At 43.2% G+C, this 19695-nt stretch overlaps 1 long non-coding RNA gene across 1 annotated transcript in view; it reads right to left on the bottom strand.

Moving 5' to 3' along the window:
* The window catches only part of LOC138665029 (uncharacterized), a 189284-nt gene that overhangs the window by 69111 nt on the left and 100478 nt on the right, over positions 1–19695 (bottom strand). The window lies entirely within an intron of this gene.

Here is a 19695-nt window from a genome sequence, read left to right on the forward strand (position 1 = left end):
AAATATCTGTTTGCTGGTTTATAATGGCTTTTTAGCAGCTGCTCTCTTAATCCGATGAACTTCCGTGGCAGAAACCTTCTTCATTATGCCTTTATCAGCACGAACAAGTCTGTGCTCAGATTCAACCACAAATCTCTTAACAGTACGATGTTCACGCTTAAGTTTTCGGGAAATATCTAATGTTTTCATCCCTTGACCAAGGCATTGCACAGTTTGATTCTTTTCGGCAGCAGAGAGATCCTTTTTCTTTCCTATGTTACTTGAAAACTGTGGCCTGCTTAATAATGTGGAACATCATTTTTAAGTAGTTTTCCTTTAATTAGAATCACCTGGAAAACTAATTATCACATGCGTTTAAGATTGATTTCAGTGATCCATTGAGCCCTGAAACACAATACCACCCATGATTTTATTTGAAAAACAAAACAATTAAATCTTTATGACACTTAAATCCAATTTGCATAATAATTTGGAACACGGTGTAGTATATACAGGAGGAGATGACATACAAGTGTATACTATATACAGGAGGAGATGACATACAGGTATATACTATATACAGGTAGAGATGACACACAGGTATATACTATATACAGGAGGAGATGACACACAGGCATATATTATATACAGGAGGAGAAGATTTACGGGTGTATACTATATACAGGAGAAAATGACATACAGGTATATAGTATATACAGGAGGAGATGACACACAGGTATGTACTATATACAGGAGGAGATGACATACAGATATATACTATATACAGGAGGAGATGACATACAGGTTTATACTATATACAGGGGGAGATGACATACAGGTATATACTATATACAAGAGGAGATGACATACAGGTATATACTATATACAGGAGGAGATGACACACAGGTATATACTATATACAGGAGCAAATGACACAGGTATATACTTTATACAGGAAGAGATGACATACAGGTATATACTATATACAAGAGATGACATACAAGTATATACTATACTAGATTGTGGCCCGATTCTAACGCATCGGGTATTCTAGAATATGCATGTCCCCGTAGTATATGGACAATGATGATTCCAGAATTCGCGGCAGACTGTGCCCGTCGCTGATTGGTCGAGGCAACCTTTATGACATCATCGCCATGGCAACCATTATGACATCATCGTCGCTGTGCCCGTTGCTGATTGGTCGAGGCCTGGCGGCCTCGACCAATCAGACGCGGGATTTCTACGTCCTTTATGACATCATCATCGCTGTGCCCGTTGCTGATTGGTCGAGGCCTGGCGGCCTCGACCAATCAGAGACGCGGGATTTCTACGTCGATGCTGTGCCGGTCTCTGATTGGTCGAGGCCTGGCGGCCTCGACCAATCAGAGAGCCGGGATTTCCAAGACAGACAGACAGACAGACAGACGGAAAAACCCTTAGACAATTATATATATAGATACAGGGGGAGATGACATACAAGTATATACTATATACAGGAGAGATGAGATACAGGTATATACTATATACAGGGGAGATGGCATACAGGTATATACTATATACAGGAGGAGATGACACACAAGTATACACTATATAGAGGAGGAGATGACACACAGGTATATACTATATACAGGGGAGATGACACACAGGTATATACTATATACAAAAGATGACATACAGGTATATACTATATACAGGGGGAGATGACATACAGGTATACACTATATACAGGAGAGATGACATACAGGTATATACTATATACAGGGGATGACATACAGGTATATACTATATACAGGGGAGATGACACACAGGTATATACTAAATACAGGAGGAGATGACACACAAGTATACACTATATACAGGAAGAGATGACACACAGGTATATACTAAATACAGGAGGAGATGACAAACATGTATATACTATATACAGGAGGAGATGACAAACAGGTATATGCTATATGCAAGAGGAGATGACATACAGGTATATAGTATATATATGAGGAGATGACATACAGGTGTATACTATATACAGGAGGAAATGACATACAGGTATATATATATACAGGGGGAGATGACATACAGGTATATACTATATACAGGAGGAGATGACAATCAGGTATATACTATATACAGGGGGAGATGACATACAGGTATATACTATATACAGGAGAGATGACATACAGGTATATACTATATACAGGAGGAGATTATGTACATGTATATACTATATACAGGAGAGATGACATTCAGGTATATACTATACACAGAGATGACACACAAGTATATACTATATACAGGAGTAGATGACACACAGGTATATACTAAATACAGGAGGAGATGACACACAGGTATACACTATATACAGGAGGAGATGACACACAGATATATACTATATTCAGGAGGAGATGACAAACAAGTATACACTATATACAGGAGGAGATGACATACAGGTATATACTTTATACAGGGGGAGATGACATACAGGTATATACTACGGTATATACAGAGGAGATGACATACAGGTATATACTATATACAGAGGAGATGATATACAGGTATATACTATATACAGGAGATAACATACAGGTATATACTACATACAGAGGAGATAACATACAGGTATATACTATATACAGGAGATAACATACAGGTATATACTACATACAGAGGAGATGGCATACAGGTATATACTATATACAGGGGAGATAACACACAGGTAAACACTATATACAGGAGGAGATGACATACAGGTATATACTATATACAGGAGTAGATGACACACACAGGTATATACTATATACAGGGGAGATGACATACAAGTATTTACTATTTACAGAGGAGATGGCATACAGGTACATACTATATACAGGAGGCGATGACATACAGCAACAACTTATGTGCAATATAATCATTATAACTTGTTATAACTAACCACAGTAAGTTACTATGCCCGGGCAAAGCCGGACTCTTCAGCTAGTTAGTAAATAAAATAGATCATCTAAAATTGGCCAGGAACTTGGTTTTGCTTTTACATGTAATGGGGTCTAGAACACAAGTCCTACATGAAGGTTTTGAGCATAATAACACTTTGCAATAATTTCTGATAAACTACATAACACAGGGGTATTTGCGAGTCATGTAAGCTTTGACTTACCTCTTCCTCCTATTTCCCACCTTTCCGCCCCCCCTCCCCCAAACTACTGAATAATCAGACCATACACTTGAGTTGGATTAAAATTGCCAGAGCAGCTTTTCATTAACAATTATTAACAAACAATATACAGTGGAGGAAATAAGTATTTGTATTTGATCCATTGCTGACTTTGTAAGTTTGCCCACTGACAAAGACATGAACAGTCTATAATTTTACGGGTAGGTTAATTTTAACATTGAGAGATAGAATATTAAAAATGATATCCAGAAAATCACATTGTTTAAATTCTATAAATGTATTTGCATTTTGCAGTGAGAAATAAGTATTTGATCGCTCTGGCAAACAAAACTTAATACTTGGTGGCAAAACCCTTGCTGGCAAGCACATTAGTCAGACGTTTTTTTGTAGTTGATGATGAGGTTTGCGCACATGTCAGGAGGAATTTTGGTCCACTCTTCTTTGCAGATCATCTTAAATCATTAACATTTAAGGCTGTCGCTTGGAAACTCAGAGCTTCAACTCCCTCCAAAAGTTTTCTATGAGACTGGCTAGGCCACTACATGACCTTAATTGGCTTCTTTTTGAGCCACTCCTTGGTTGCCTTGGCTGTATATTTTGGGTCATTGTCTTGCTGGAAGATCCAGCCACGACCCATATTTAATGTCCTGGCGAAGGGAAGGAGGTTGTCACTCAGGATTTTACAGTACATCCATTCTCCCATTGATGCGGTGAAGTAGTCCTGTGCCTAGCAGAGAAACATCTCCAAAACATAATGTTTCCACCTCCATGCTTGACAGTGGGGACGGTGTTCTTTGGGTCATAGGCAGCTTTTCTCTTCCTCCAAACACAGCGAGTTGTGTTAATGCCAAAGATCTCAATTTTTGTCTCATCTGACCACTGCACCTTCTCCCAATCACTCACAGAATCATCCAGGTGTTCATTGGCAAACTTCAGAGGGGCCTGCACATGCGCCTTCTTCAGCAGGGGGACCTTGCGGGCACTGTAGGATATTAAACCTAAAAGAAAACACAAAAATTGAGCTTGACTTGAGTTGGTACACATGCAGCACATAAACGCATGTTTACATTGGCCATAAAACACATAAAACCTACAAGAGAAAAAAATGAGCAAACCCCCCGCTGTAAATAAAAAGCAAAAAGTGCATTTAAATAATATAGAGTTTTTAGTAATACTATTTTTGATCAAAAATAGCATAAAACTCATCCCACCACAAGATAACTCTGATCAGGACAGTCCTACACTGTGGCCTCCTTTTTCCTGAGCTGGAAATTGTATGTAAGGCTTCCTCAGACTGGTGTTCCACTGATTGGGCCCAGTCCTTTTGACTGCCCTTATTCCTACACTGAGGTCGACTTTGACAAATGGTAAAGTTTTTAATATTATACAGTGTAGGACTGTCCCGATCAGAGTTACCTTGTCGTAGTGGGATGACTTTTATGCTATTTTTGATCAAAAACAGTTTTACAAAAAACTCAGTGTTATTTAAATGCACTTTTTGCTTTTTATGTACTTAGTTACAGCAGGGTTTTGGCTCATTTTTTCTCTTGCAGGTTTTAGGATATTAAACCTTTGCGGCGTAATTGTCTCCTTCTCACCCAGCATCTTATTTATGGTTTTGTAGCCCATTCCAGCCCATTCCAGCTTTGTGTAGGTCTATGATCTTGTCCCTGACATCCTTAGAAAGCTCTTTGTCTTGCCCATGTTGTAGAAGTTAGAGTCTGACTTATTGAGTCTGTGGACAGGAGTCTTTTAAAAGGTGACTATGTAAGACAGCTGTCTTTAATGCAGGTAAAGAGTTGATTAGGAGCCTCTAACTGGTCTGTAGGAGCCAGAACTCTTAATGGATCCGGCAGTGTCTCTCTTTTTAGGATTGCATAAAAGTGCCGTCTGCCACAGTTTTGTACACTTCTGAAAAGAAAGACAACACTGAACAGAGACCAGATGGAGTCCAAAGTATCTATGCTGCCTCATTCTAGTGAATGGATCCATCGGGAATTTCATCTGTCACGTCACTCGGTGATTTAGATGGAAACCCTGATGTAAGAGCCCAGTGTAGAGCGTCGGATAAATGTGATCATAAACGTTATGTAAAATGTTCCCTATAAAATCTTCAACTCAATCCATGAAAAAAGAAGGCCCTTACTCAGGTCTGCCATCTGTAAATGGAAATATAAGGGGCCTCCACGTTACTGGTAGTACAAAGGCTCTGGAAAAGCGAAATAGCTCCTCACCCCCACAAAAGAAATTCAGCAAATTCTCCGCTCTCAAATCCAAATTTCCCCCTCCCTTCTGAGCCCCAGTGTGCCTAAACCACATTTACCATGTTTGGCATTTCTTTAGTGAGGAGAGCCCACCTAATTTACAGGTGCGTGCCTCCAGAAGCATGAACTGGGCATAATGTACTGATCACTAATACCAGAGGCATATCTGGGGGGCAGCTGGAGAAATGTGCCCCGGGCGCAGCTGGCAAGGGGGCCCAGTCAGGCCGCCTAATGTGGCAGTCCAAAGTGTTTCCCCTGGCAGCTGCAGGTTTTCATCTCAAACCTCTTATTTATAAAATAAAGCCTTGTAGCCAATCCACCAATCCAAACAGCGTCAACATACTCACCATCAGGATTTAGCTCTGGTCGCTGGTTCCAGCCATTTCACTCATATGCGATATTCATGCTTATGTTCATGTGACAACGAGCTTCTCTTCCTACTTCTTTCAGTTTTGCACTGGACATTGAAAGAATTAGCGAAAGCAGCTAGTCGGTATGTAACTGTAAGTTAGGGCAGCACGGTGGCTCAATGGTTAGCACCGCAGCCTTGCAGCGCTGGGGTCCTGGGTTCAGATCCCACCAAGGACAACATCTGCAAGGAGTTTGTATGTTCTCCCGAGTTTGTGTTGGTTTAACCTGGGTTCCATGGTTTCCTCCCACACTCCAAAGACATGCTGATAGGGAATCAATATTGTGAGCCTCTCTGACTGTCCCGACACCTGTGCTCGGCAATACGTTCCTCTGCCCTTAACAGGGCAGAGAAGTACACCTGCACAGGAGCGCTGTCATGACGTAAGCAGGAGGGTGGCAATCATAAGAAGACGGGAGGCGCCGGACCTGCCTACGTACTATCTGCCAAAGACCATGAAATCATATCCTTTACTGCTTGCGTTGGAGGTTCCACAAATCTGCTGGACTCACCAGGCCTATTGTCCTTGACTGAGGTGCCAACTCCTGAAATCAATCCTGCTGTGAATGAAAGAACATCAGCAATTGGATTTTTAACTCCTGTCCTACACTCAGCCACAACCCACATGTTTAATATCAAGCCCAGGAAAACTAATCGTTGTAACACCTTCACCACCACAGGTGCTACTGGTGATAATGAATTTATCGCCACCACTGCTCCCTCAAAATCACACTGAATTTGAATTTTTTTTAATCTTCACCTTGTCGCCCCACACACACAATGCAACAACAAAGGGAAACAAGTGAAGTAGGATAAGGTTTGATGTCAAGCCCTGATCTTTCTAGAACGGAGGCCATATGCCAGTTAACCAACTAAACTAAAAATACAAACCAAAACCGTGCTGCCCTGCAATAAATAATCCCAAAACTTCAGCGCTCACCACTGGCTCAATCCAAATTGACCTGCCATTGTATGACTACAGAAAGAGTGCCCAAACCTTAAATCCTCACGTAATTCTTTTTTAAGCCTTACAAAATGGATAGGAGACTTTATGCGAGCCAATGACAAACGCTGACAAAAAGCTCTACCAAATGGTAGATTCTGCACGCGAAGTTCAATTTTCCTAGTAAGGATTACAACTCTCGAAATGTAACCTTCCCTAATCCACTAATCCTAGACACTTCAGCCAGAGTCACTGGCCCTACTGTCTTCTCTGCCGCTAAAGGAATGCCAAACTTTCCACTGTGCATAATAGAATGGAACAATCGGATGCCTGAGCTGAATCAATGCACAAAAGTCATCAAAATAATGGGTGCAAAAATTCAAACCTGACACTTCCTTTACCACCCATTCCAAAAACGTGCTAAATGCTTCAAAGTAAGCACAGTTAAGCAAACATCCCATGGAAAGGCAATGAAAAATCCTCCATCTCAAAAACAACTCAATAAATGCATGCTATCCGGACGCACCAGATATAATCTGAATGCTGCCTCTATATCAGTCTTTGCCATCAAAGCCCTTTTTCCGCAAAACCAGACCCATTCAATTGCCACATCAAATGAAGTGTACATCACAGAGTATAACTCTAGATCTATCCCATCGTTCACTGAAAAACCTTTGGGAAAAGAGAAGCAAGCCAAGCTTACAAGCCGAGGACAGCTGCCGGAATACTCACTGCTCCCCACACAGGGACTATGTGCTTGGAGAGTCATCTTATTCAGATTGTTTTGCAATATTGTAATGTCAAGGTCAGATATTAATACCCTACATCAGAGGTGTCAAACTGCATTCCTCGAGGGCCGCAAACAGGTCATGTTTTCAGGATTTCCTTGTATTGCACAGGTGATAATTTAATCACCTGCACAGAATGATTCCAGCACCTTGTGCAATGCATTGTTGTTGCATTGTGTGTGTGGGGCGACAAGGTGAAGATTAAAAAAATCCTGAAAACATGACCTGTTTGTGGCCCTCGAGGAATGCAGTTTGACACCTCTGCGCTACATAGTTTGGTGTCGTCAGCAAAGACTGACACTTTACTCTCAGGGTATGTGCACACGTCAGGATTTCTGGCAGAAATTTTCCTGACAAAAACCTGACATTTCTGCCAAAAATCCGCATGTGTTTTTTTTGTGGTTTTGATGCGTTTTTTTTGCGTGTTTTTTTATGCAATTTTTCTTGCGTATTTTCCAAATGCATAGAATAGCAGGAAAAACACAGAAAATCCGCAAAATTAATTAACATGCTGCTTTTTTTACCGCAATGCGTTTTTTTGCAGAAAAAAAACGCATCATGTGCACAAAAATTGCAGAATGCATTCCAAATGATAGGATGCATATGTAGGCGTTTTCTAATGTTTTTACCGCGTTTTTATCGTGAAAAAAATGAGAAAAAACCTGAACGTGTGCACATACCCTGAATCCCATCCATAAGGTCCTTAATAAAGAGGTTAAAGGGAACCTGTCACCCCCAGGGCATTTTAAGTAAAAGAGCCACCTTCAGCAGCACTAAGGCTGCATTCTGTGAAGGTGGCTCTTATATTTAGTATCCCGGAGGACACAGGGGGATGATGGATGTCTCGGAGGCAGTTGACACCGGGGGAGAAGACATACCTCCAGGACACAATACAGGTATGGCGTGAAACTCATAAAAGTGATTATTTCAGCATTCCTATGGATACTAAATATAAGAGCCACCTTCACAGAATGCAGCCTTAAGGTACCGTCACACTCAGCGACGCTGCAGCGATATAGACAACGAGCCGATCGCTGCAGCGTCGCTATTTAGGTCGCTGTAGAGACGTCAAACACAGCAACACCAGAACGATGCAGGAGCGATCCAATGACGTAACGGCGACTCACTTATCGTTCTCGCTGGTTGTTAGCTCCATGTAAAAACATTGCTGGCATCGTTGCTTTTGCTGTCAAACATGACGATACACGCCGACCTGACGACGAAATAAAGTTCTGGACTTCAAGATCCGACCAGCGATGTCACAGCGGGATCCAGATCGCTGCTGCGTGTCAAACACAACGAGATCGCTATCCAGGACGCTGCAACGTCACAGTCGTTCTCGTTGTAAAGTCGCTCAGTGTGAAGGTACCTTTAGTGCTGCTGAAGGTGGCTCTTGTACTTAAAAACACCCTGGGGGGTGACAGGTTCCTTTAAAAAGGTCCTAGCACAGATCCCTGTGGAATCCCACAGCTAGCTATATCCTATTTAGAGAATGTACCGTTTATGACAACTCTTTGTTTCCTGTCATTTAGCCAATTCCTTACCCATCTGCATATTGTTTCCCCCAGTCCTTGCTTCTATAATTTCAGTATAAGGTTGTTATGTGGAACAGTAACAAATGCCTTTGCAAAGTCCAGATAAATCACATCATCCACATTACCAACATCCAGATTTGCACTCACCTCCTCATAGAAACCCAACATGTTAGTTAGACACAACTTATTCTTCATGAATCCATGCTGGTTGTCAGTTATTATATTACTAGATGGTGACCCGATTCTAACGCATCGGGTATTCTAGAATATGCATGTCCACGTAGTATATTGCCCAGCCACGTAGTATATTGCCCAGTCACGTAGTATAATGCCCAGCCACATAGTATATTGCCCAGCCACATAGTATATTGCCCAGTCACGTAGTATATTGCCCAGCCACGTAGTATATTGCCCAGTCACGTAGTATATTGCCTGTTATTAACTGGTGGTTTAGAAACACAATGGACCTGGTGGTTAAGAGCACACAAAGTGACCTGATAGTTACTAATAACATAGGACGAGCTCTGAGATGTGGGAACTCTGCTGACCGCAATCCCTAATCCTATCACACCACACTAGAAGTAGCCGTGGAGCGCTCCTGACCAGACCTAGGCGCCTTGGCACAGCCTAAGAAACTAGCTAGCCCTGAAGATAGAAAAATAAAGCCTACCTTGCCTCAGAGAAATTCCCCAAAGGAAAAGGCAGCCCCCCCACATTTAATGACTGTGAGTAAAGATGAAAATACAAACACAGAGATGAAATAGATTTTAGCAAAGTGAGGCCCGACTTACTGAATAGACCGAGGATAGGAAAGATAGCTTTGCGGTCAGCACAAAAACCTACAAACAACCACGCAGAGGGCGCAAAAAGACCCTCCGCACCGACTAACGGTACGGAGGTGCTCCCTCTGCGTCCCAGAGCTTCCAGCAAGCAAGACAAACCAAAATAGCAAGCTGGACAGAAAAAATAGCAAACCAAGAAACACAAGCAGAACTTAGCTTATGCAGGGAAGACAGGCCACAAGAACGATCCAGGAGAGAGCAAGACCAATACTGGAACATTGACTGGAGGCAAGGAACAAAGAACTAGGTGGAGTCAAATAGAGCAGCACCTAACGACTTAACCTCGTCACCTGAGGAAGGAAACTCAGAAGCCGCAGCCCCACTCACATCCACCAGAGGAAGCTCATGGACAGAACCAGCCGAAGTACCACTCATGACCACAGGAGGGAGCTTGACCACAGAATTCACAACAATTGCCCAGCCACGTAGTATATTGCCCAGTCACGTAGTATATTGCCCAGCCACGTAGTATATTGCCCAGCCACGTAGTATATTGCCCAGCCATGTAGTATATTACCCAGCCACGTAGTATATTGCCCAGTGGCGTAGTATATTGCCCAGTGACGTAGTATACAACACAGTGCCACGTAGTATATTGCACAGCGATGTAGTATATTGCCCAGCCACGTAGTATAATGCCCAGCCACGTAGTATATTTCCCAGCCACGTAGTATATTGCCCAGCCACATAGTATATTGCCCAGCCACGTAGTATATTGCCCAGTCACGTAGTATATTGCCCAGCTACGTAGTATATTGCCCAGTCACGTAGTATACAGCACAGAGCCACATAGTGTATTGCACAGCGACGTAGTATACAGCACAGAGCCACATAGTATATTGCCCAGCTACGTAGTATATTGCCCATCCACATATGTCACAGGTTATAAAAATAAACATATACTCACCTTCCGAGGGCCACTTGTAGTTCGATCATATGACCGTGACGTCATGGCAGGTCCTTCTCGCGCAGGCCCTGTGATGATGTCTTGGTCACATGACCGTTACGTCATGGCAGGTCATCCTTGCGCAGGGCCTGTGATGATGTCGCGGTCACATGACCGTGATGTCATGGCAGGTCCTTCTCGCGCAGGCACACAGGGCCTGTGATGACATCGCGGTCACATGACCATGATGTCATGGCAGGTCCTTCTCGCGCAGGGCCTGTGATGACATTGCGGTAACATGACTGTGGCGTCATGGCAGGTCCTTCTCCCATACCACCGGAACCTGCCGCTTGCATGGAGCGGTCACCGGAGCGTAGCCAGGAGCAGGAAAGGCGGCGGAAGGTGAGTATATAATGATTTTTAATTTTTTTTAATTATTTTTAACATTAGATGTGTTTACTATTGACGCTGCATAGGCAGCATCAATAGTAAAAACTTGGTCACACAGGGTTAATAGCGGCGGTAACGGAGTGAGTTACCCGCGGCATAACGCGGTCCGTTACCGCTGGCATTAACCCTGTGTGAGAGGTGACTGCGGGGAGTATGGAGCGGTCGCCGACTGCAGGGGAGTAGGGAGGGACTAATCGGACTGTGGCCGTCGCTGATTGGTCGCGGCAGCCATGACAGGCAGCTGGCGAGACCAATCAGCGACTTGGATTCCATGACAGGCAGAGGCCGCGACCAATGAATATCCGTGACACACAGAAGGACAGACAGACGGAAGTGACCCTTAGACAATTATATAGTAGATTATCTACAATATATTTCTGCAGGTCATCTCTTATAATGCCCTCAAAAATTTTGCACACTACTGATGTCAGGCTTACCAGATGGTAGTTTTCTGGATCCACCTTCTTACATAGTATATGAGATACAGTGGTTTGTCAATTATTGAGCTCAATTTCTTTAGTATCCGTGGATGAATGCCATCTGGGCCTGGGGATTTGTAAATGTTAAACCCCTTCATGACCCAGCCTATTTTGACCTTAATGACCTGGCCATTTTTTGTAATTCTGACCAGTGTCCCTTTATGAGGTAATAACTCAGGAACGCTTCAACGGATCCTAGCAATTCTGAGAATGTTTTTTCGTGACATATTGAGCTTCATGTTAGTGATAATTTTTGCGTTTATTTGTGAAAAAAACGGAAATTTGGCACAAATGTTGAAAATTTAGCAATTTTCAAATGTTGAATTTTTATTCTCTTAAACCAGAGAGTTATGTGACACAAAATACTTAATAAATAACATTTCCCACATGTATACTTTACATCAGCATAAATTTGGAAACAAAATTTTTTTTTGCTAGGAAGTTATAAGGGTTAAAATTTGACCAGCGATGTCTCATTTTTACAACAAAATTTACAAAACCATTTTTTGGGAGGCCACCTCACATTTGAAGTCACTTTGAGGGGTCTATATGGCTGAAAATACCCAAAAGTGACACCATTCTAAAAACTGCACCCCTCAAGGTACTCAAAACCACATTCAAGAAGTTTATTAACCCTTCAGGTGCTTCACAGCAGCAGAAGCAACATAGAAGGAAAAAATGAACATTTAACTTTTTAGTCACAAAAATGAACTTTTAGCAACAATTTTTTTTATTTTCCCAAGGGTAAAAGGATAAACTGGACCCCAAAAGTTGTTGTACAATTTTTCCTGAGTGTGCTGATACCCCAAATGTGGGGGGGAACCACTGTTTGGGCGCACGACAGAAGGGAAGGAGCGCCATTTTATTTTTTGAATGACAAATTGGCTCCAATCTTTATCAGACACCATGTCGCGTTTGGAGAGCCTAAAGATTGGAGCTCCCCCACAAGTGACCCCATTTTGGAAACTAGACACCCCAAGGAAATTATCTAGATGCATAGTGAGCACTTTCAACTCCCAGGTGCTTCACAAATTAATCTAAATTTCTTTAGCCTCAATGTTTTCATTTTCTCATGGGCTACAGGATAAAATGGATCTTAAAATGTGTTGGGCAATTTCTCCTGAGTAGACCGATACCTCACATGTGGGGGTAAACCACTGTTTGGGCACAACCCTAGTGGAAAAATAAAAATAAATATATTTTATTTATTTCATTATTTTCCCTACCTATGGGGGTGATAAGGGGGGCTTTATTTACTGTTTTTTTATTTTGATCACTGTGATATAACCTATCACAGTGATCAAAATGTACCTGTAACGAATCCACCTGGCCAGCAGATTCGGAGGGGCGCACTGCGCATGCGCCCGCCATTTTGGAAGATGGCGGCGCCCATCGCTGAAGACGGACGGACACCAGGAGGGACACTGGGATTTGGTAAGTATGGGGAGGTGGGATTGGACAGCGGGGGGGCAGAGGGAAGGTCGGGGGCAGGCAGAGGGGAGAAGTGGGCAGCAGAGCACAGAATGGAGGGGAGGAAAGACTGACAGCGGCGGTAGATCGCTGCTGTCAGTCGGTGGGGGGGTCAGATCGCGGTCTCCAGCCATGGCCGATGTTGTAATATCAGCGGGGGGTGGGGTGGGGCACATCAGTGTTTCAAGCCATGGCCGATGATATTGCAGCATCGGCCATGGCTGGATTGTAATATTTCACCAAGATTCATAGGTGAAATATTACAAATTGCTCTGATTGGCTGTTGCACTTTCAACAGCCAATCAGAGCGATCGTAGCCACGTGGGAGCAAAGCCACCCTGGGCTGAAGTACCACTCCCCGTGTCCCTGCAGAACGGGTGAAATTGGAGTTAACCCTTTCACCCAATCTGCAGGGACGCGATCCCTCCATGACGCCGCATAGGCGTCACAGGTCGCATTGGCACCGACTTTCATGACGCTTACGTGGCGTCACAGGTCGGGAAGGGGTTAAATTGCTCAGATGTAGATGTATTTCTTTTTGTGTTAAACTAGTTATATCAGGTAGTGAACTTTGATTTCTGCCTTATTGAATGATCCGTAAAAATGAAAAAGTACTTTTTTTTTCACAAAAAAATTCTTATAGCCTCAATTTTTTCATTTTCACATGGGTAACAGGATAAAATGGATCCTAAAGTTTGTTGGGCAATTTCTCCTGAGTACAGCGATACCTCATATGTGAGAGTAAACCATTGTTTGGGCAGATGGCAAGGCTCAGAAGGGAAGGAGCGCCATTTGACTTTTTGAATGAAAAATTAGCTCCAATCGTTAGCGGACACCATGTCGTGTTTCGAGAACCCCTGTGTGCCTAAACATTGGAGCTCCCCCACAAGAGACCCCATTTTGGAAACTAGACCCACCCAAGGAACTTATCTAGGTGCATAGTGAGCACTTTCAACCCCTAGGTGCTTCACAAATTGATCCATAAAAATTAAAAAGTACTTTTTTTTCACAAAAAAATTTCTTTAGCCTCAATGTTTTCATTTTCTCATGGGCTACAGGATAAAATGGATCTTAAAATGTGTTGGGCAATTTCTCCTGAGTAGACCGATACCTCACATGTGGGGGTAAACCACTGTTTGGGCACAACCCTAGTGGAAAAATAAAAATAAATATATTTTATTTCATTATTTTCCCTACCTATGGGGGTGATAAGGGGGGCTTTATTTACTGTTTTTTTTTATTTTGATCACTGTGATATAACCTATCACAGTGATCAAAATGTACCTGTAACGAATCCACTGGCCAGCAGATTCGGAGGGGCGCACTGCGCATGCGCCCGCCATTTTGGAAGATGGCGGCGCCCATCGCTGAAGACGGACGGACACCAGGAGGGACACTGGGATTTGGTAAGTATGGGGAGGTGGGATTGGACAGCGGGGGGGCAGAGGGAAGGTCGGGGGCAGGCAGAGGGGAGAAGTGGGCAGCAGAGCACAGAATAGAGGGGAGGAAAGACTGACAGCGGCGGTAGATCGCTGCTGTCAGTCGGTGGGGGGGTCAGATCGCGGTCTCCAGCCATGGCCGATGTTGTAATATCAGCGGGGGGTGGGGTGGGGCACATCAGTGTTTCAAGCCATGGCCGATGATATTGCAGCATCGGCCATGGCTGGATTGTAATATTTCACCAAGATTCATAGGTGAAATATTACAAATTGCTCTGATTGGCTGTTGCACTTTCAACAGCCAATCAGAGCGATCGTAGCCACGTGGGAGCAAAGCCACCCTGGGCTGAAGTACCACTCCCCGTGTCCCTGCAGAACGGGTGAAATTGGAGTTAACCCTTTCACCCAATCTGCAGGGACGCGATCCCTCCATGACGCCACATAGGTGTCACAGGTCGCATTGGCACCGACTTTCATGACGCTTACGTGGCGTCACAGGTCGGGAAGGGGTTAAATTGCTCAGATGTAGATGTATTTCTTTTTGTGTTAAACTAGTTATATCAGGTAGTGAACTTTGATTTCTGCCTTATTGAATGATCCCTGTAACAGACAATTCATTGCCAGAACACGGATGAAAAGTGCCTGTTTAATAGCGCAGCCTTTTCTTTCTCCTCTGTAATTATTTTGTTATTGTCATCTTTCAAGGGCCAATACAATCTGTTTTTTTCTTTTTGGCATTGATATATTTATAAAAAATGTTGGGATTTCTTTTAATGTCATTGGCGATTTGTTTCTCTGTAGATAACTTTGCTGTTGTGAATTCTGTTGTCGGGCTCCCTCCTGTGGTCATGAATGGTACTTCGGCTGGTTCTGTCCATGGACTTCCTCAGGTGGGTGTTTCTGAGTTTCCTTCCACAGGTGACGAGGTTAATTCGTTAGCTGGCTGCTCTATTTAACTCCACTTAGATCTTTGCTCCATGCCACCTGTCAATGTTCCAGTATTGGTCTAGTTCACTCCTGGATCGTTCTTGTGACCTGTCTTCCCAGCAGAAGCTAAGTTCCTGCTTGTATTTTCTTTGGTTTGCTATTTTCCTGTCCAGCTTGCTATTTTTATTGTTGTCTTGCTTGCTGGAAGCTCTGGGACGCAGAGGGAGCGCCTCCGCACCGTGAGTCGGTGCGGAGGGTCTTTTTGCGCCCTCTGCGTGGTCTTTTTGTAGGTTTTTGTGCTGACCGCAAAGCAACCTTTCCTATCCTCAGTCTGTTCAGTAAGTCGGGCCTCACTTTGCTAATCTATTTCATCTCTGTGTTTGTATTTTCATCTTTACTCACAGTCATTATATGTGGGGGGCTGCCTTTTCCTTTGGGGAATTTCTCTGAGGCAAGGTAGGCTTTATTTTTCTATCTTCAGGGCTAGCTAGTTTCTTAGGCTGTGCCGAGTTGCATAGGGAGCGTTAGGAGCAATCCACGGCTATTTCTAGTGTGTGTGATAGGATTAGGGATTGCGGTCAGCAGAGTTCCCACGTCCCAGAGCTCGTCCTTTATTATCAGTAACTATCAGGTCATTCTGTGTGCTCTTAACCACCAGGTCCATTATTGTCCTGACCACCAGGTCATAACACTTTGCTAGCTTGATTTCTTTTTTACTTTTCTTATTTAGATCTTTATACTCCTGAAATGCTATTTCAGTATTCTCAGCCTTCAAGATTTTGAATGCACTTTGTTTTTGTGTTATTAAACTTTGTACTGTCTTATTTATCCATAATCCATAAACTGTTTGTACTCCAGCACTTAATAGTGTTGTACAGAATTACTAATTTACTGACATACTCAGTGAGTGAATGCAAAAGCAACAAATTCTTCAACTTCATTGTATCTCTCAGCCCAATGGCTAGGTGTCACGAATCATTAAGGGGTTCGTGTCAGCTCTGGGTCTGCTGAAATTTAAATGTTGTTTTTTTCCTTTTGGTCTAGCAAGATTTAATGTCAGTTTCTTGCTGGAAGTTGTCTTTTATGCTGGTCATCTGATGTTGATCTGTAACCACTCACACCAACCTTTAAATAGTCACATGACCCATCTGCTGTTCAACGGTTATAGAGTTTTTGTTCTATGCAGACCAGCTTGGTGTGTGGAGCTCGCCTGTGATGGCGGTGTTGCTGCAGTGGGAGTTCTGCTATCCTGGTGCTGTGTATTCTGCTGCTGTGGAGCTTAGCCACAGAGCATAAGCTGAGTAGTTTCCTATTTGTCTGTTCCCTGTTCGTCTCTTCCCCCGTGTGTTACCATCTGCAGTGGCAAGGCTAATGTTCTTGCCGGACAGTGCACTAGACAAGGTTCATAGAGGTGACAGTCAGGAAATAGGCACATGACAGCGGCGATGGGAAAGACACGCATAGGGCATTAGGGAAGCTTAGCGACAGGCTCAGGTTGGTGTCATGAGGTGTCCAATCCCCTCTCCCTACTATTAGGGCCTTTCCCTCCTTTTTCCTTCCAGTCTTATTTATATGTGGTGTCATCCGCCAGACGTACTAGTATCCGAGCGTGACACTAGGATACATTTTTTGGCAACTACCGTAATTGAATATGTTTACTGTTGGTAATATACACAGGTCAAGAATGGACTCCTGCTGCAAGCACCAGTATTGTTTAATGTAGGTAATTCTATTCCTATTACAAAGTAATGCAACCTAGGATAAAAACAGAATGAGCAAATACCCTGCAGTAAGTAAACAACTAAACAGTAATAGTACATGTAAATAACTTAGGGCACTTAGCTTGCACTATTTTGATCAAAAAAACGTAAAAACCATCCGACCACGACCAGGTGTACCAAATCAGCAGGGTCCCTAATACTAGTATTTAACCTCTCCATATACCAGCAGGTCTCACTAGATAGCTTTCCATGTACAAGTTTTGAACCGTCAGGCCTGGGTCCTGCTGGGTCTACTGAGCCCTGCTGGCACATAGAGAGGTGAAATACTAGAGATCGGACAATCTGGATTGGTCACAATTTGTCTGGGTGGGAGGGTTTTTATGCTAATTATACAAATAGTGTTAACTAAGTACCATATGTTATTCACACGTACTAATAATATTTACTTTTTTACTGCAGGATATTTGCTCATTTTGTTTTTATCCTAGGTTAAGTTAGTTAATTTCCACAGTGTGAAAGAACACCTACACATTGCACTTATACCACATGTGCTCAAGCTCATTTCTTTGGTTTTTCTAAGGTAATGATATGTCATCACAGCAGCCATGCGTCGCAAGCTTCACAGAACTTTTTCTCATGAAAACTGTTTTATCCCAGTATTAATGAATGAATGGAGAACGAAGGACATCAGATGAGGAATGCTTTCAACAATAATGCTTCTCTTACTTATAATTGTAACATGGTGGATGGTAATGTAAAGTTAGACTAAAATAAAGTTTGGCAATACATTCTCCCTTATTGAGGCAGGACTAATGTTACAATTTGAATTGACAACAATACATAAACAGTAATGCTATATCACAAATATAAATAACATCAGTATAGCAGTCGAGCACACTCAGTTATCGTGCTGCCTTACCGCGCACATTTACACTCAAACACAAAACACACACATACATAAATGTTAAACACACACATTGCACACACATTTATACTGATAATCACACATATATTTATGCGCATTTAACATACTTTCCTGCAGAGCTCTGACATCCTAGTAGTGTAAAGGGAACTGTCGTGAGTACTGAAGAGCCTAATTCCTGCCTAAGGCTGGGTTCACATTGCGTTAATGGGAAAGCGCTAACGAACAGCGTTGCACGGCGAAATTAACGCCGTGCAACGCGTCCGTTAGCGCGCCCATTCACAGCAATGGGAACGCGCAGCACTAGCGCGTGCCATGTTCGGCACGCGCTATGCGACGCGCAGGTGTTTCCTGGCACGCCGCGGACGCTGCTTGCAGCGTCCGAGGCGCGCCCGCGGTCCGTTCCCCGCTCTCGCAGATCGGGGATCTGCGAGAGCGGGGACGTTACCGCGACCCCGGGACGCGGCCCCATTAAAAACATTGCGTTAGCGCAACCCGCTAGCGCTAAACGGGTTGCACTAACGCAATATGAACCTAGCCTTAGGCTACTTTCACACTTGCGTCGGTACGGGGCCGTCGCAAACCGTCAGCCCGACGTACCGACGGACAGTGTGTTAAATGTAGCACAACGTGGGCAGCGGATGCAGTTTTACATTGAGCGTTACATTTAACTTTTTTTGTGCGTCGTGTCCGCCAAAAACACGACGCATCCGTCGCACGACGGATGCCACGTGTGGCCATACGTTGCAATGCGTCGCAAATGCAAGTCTATGGAGAAAAAATGCATCCTGCGGGCAACTTTCCAGGATGCGTTTTTTTTCTCCAAAACGACGCATTGCGACGTACACCAAACGACGCTAGTGTGAAAGTAGCCTAAGGTGTCATCTCTAAACTTCTTCCCTTGCTTCGTCTGTTCCGAAAAACAGCTTGAATTAAGTTACAACAGCCAGCAATACTCTCCAACTATTGAAACTTAAAGGGAACCTGTCACCTGAATTATGTTATATTAAGTTATGATGCTCCTCAGACCGTGTGGGGGCATCATAACATAGAACCAGACCCCAATCAGAGGACAATAAAACATTCTTTATCTATGAACTGTTCCAATATTTATGGGCAGAACTGTTTATCACTCACATAATGGTAGTTCTGCTTCACGTCACCTGTCTTATCTATGGCGTTTTTCTGTGCTGTGTTGTGCATAAATATGTGATTCTTCAGAATTTATATTAGTCTTTGCCTGATGAAGAGACCTGTGTAGTCTCGCTTGCAATTTGTTACCATCTTTTCAGTTAGCCATTAAAAGGTATCAACCACTGAGGACTCTCAATTCTAAATATTGATGAATATGCAGGAATTAAAAATCCTACCTGTCAAAAGTCAATACTCTCAGGCATAGCTCATGATAACATATCAAAATTGCCAATCATGGGTAAACCTCTCTCTAGTCGTAAGATCACAACATACAA

This window comes from Ranitomeya imitator, chromosome 2 (genome assembly GCF_032444005.1).
Source record: "Ranitomeya imitator isolate aRanImi1 chromosome 2, aRanImi1.pri, whole genome shotgun sequence".
In the NCBI taxonomy this organism is placed as follows: Eukaryota; Metazoa; Chordata; class Amphibia; order Anura; family Dendrobatidae; genus Ranitomeya; species Ranitomeya imitator.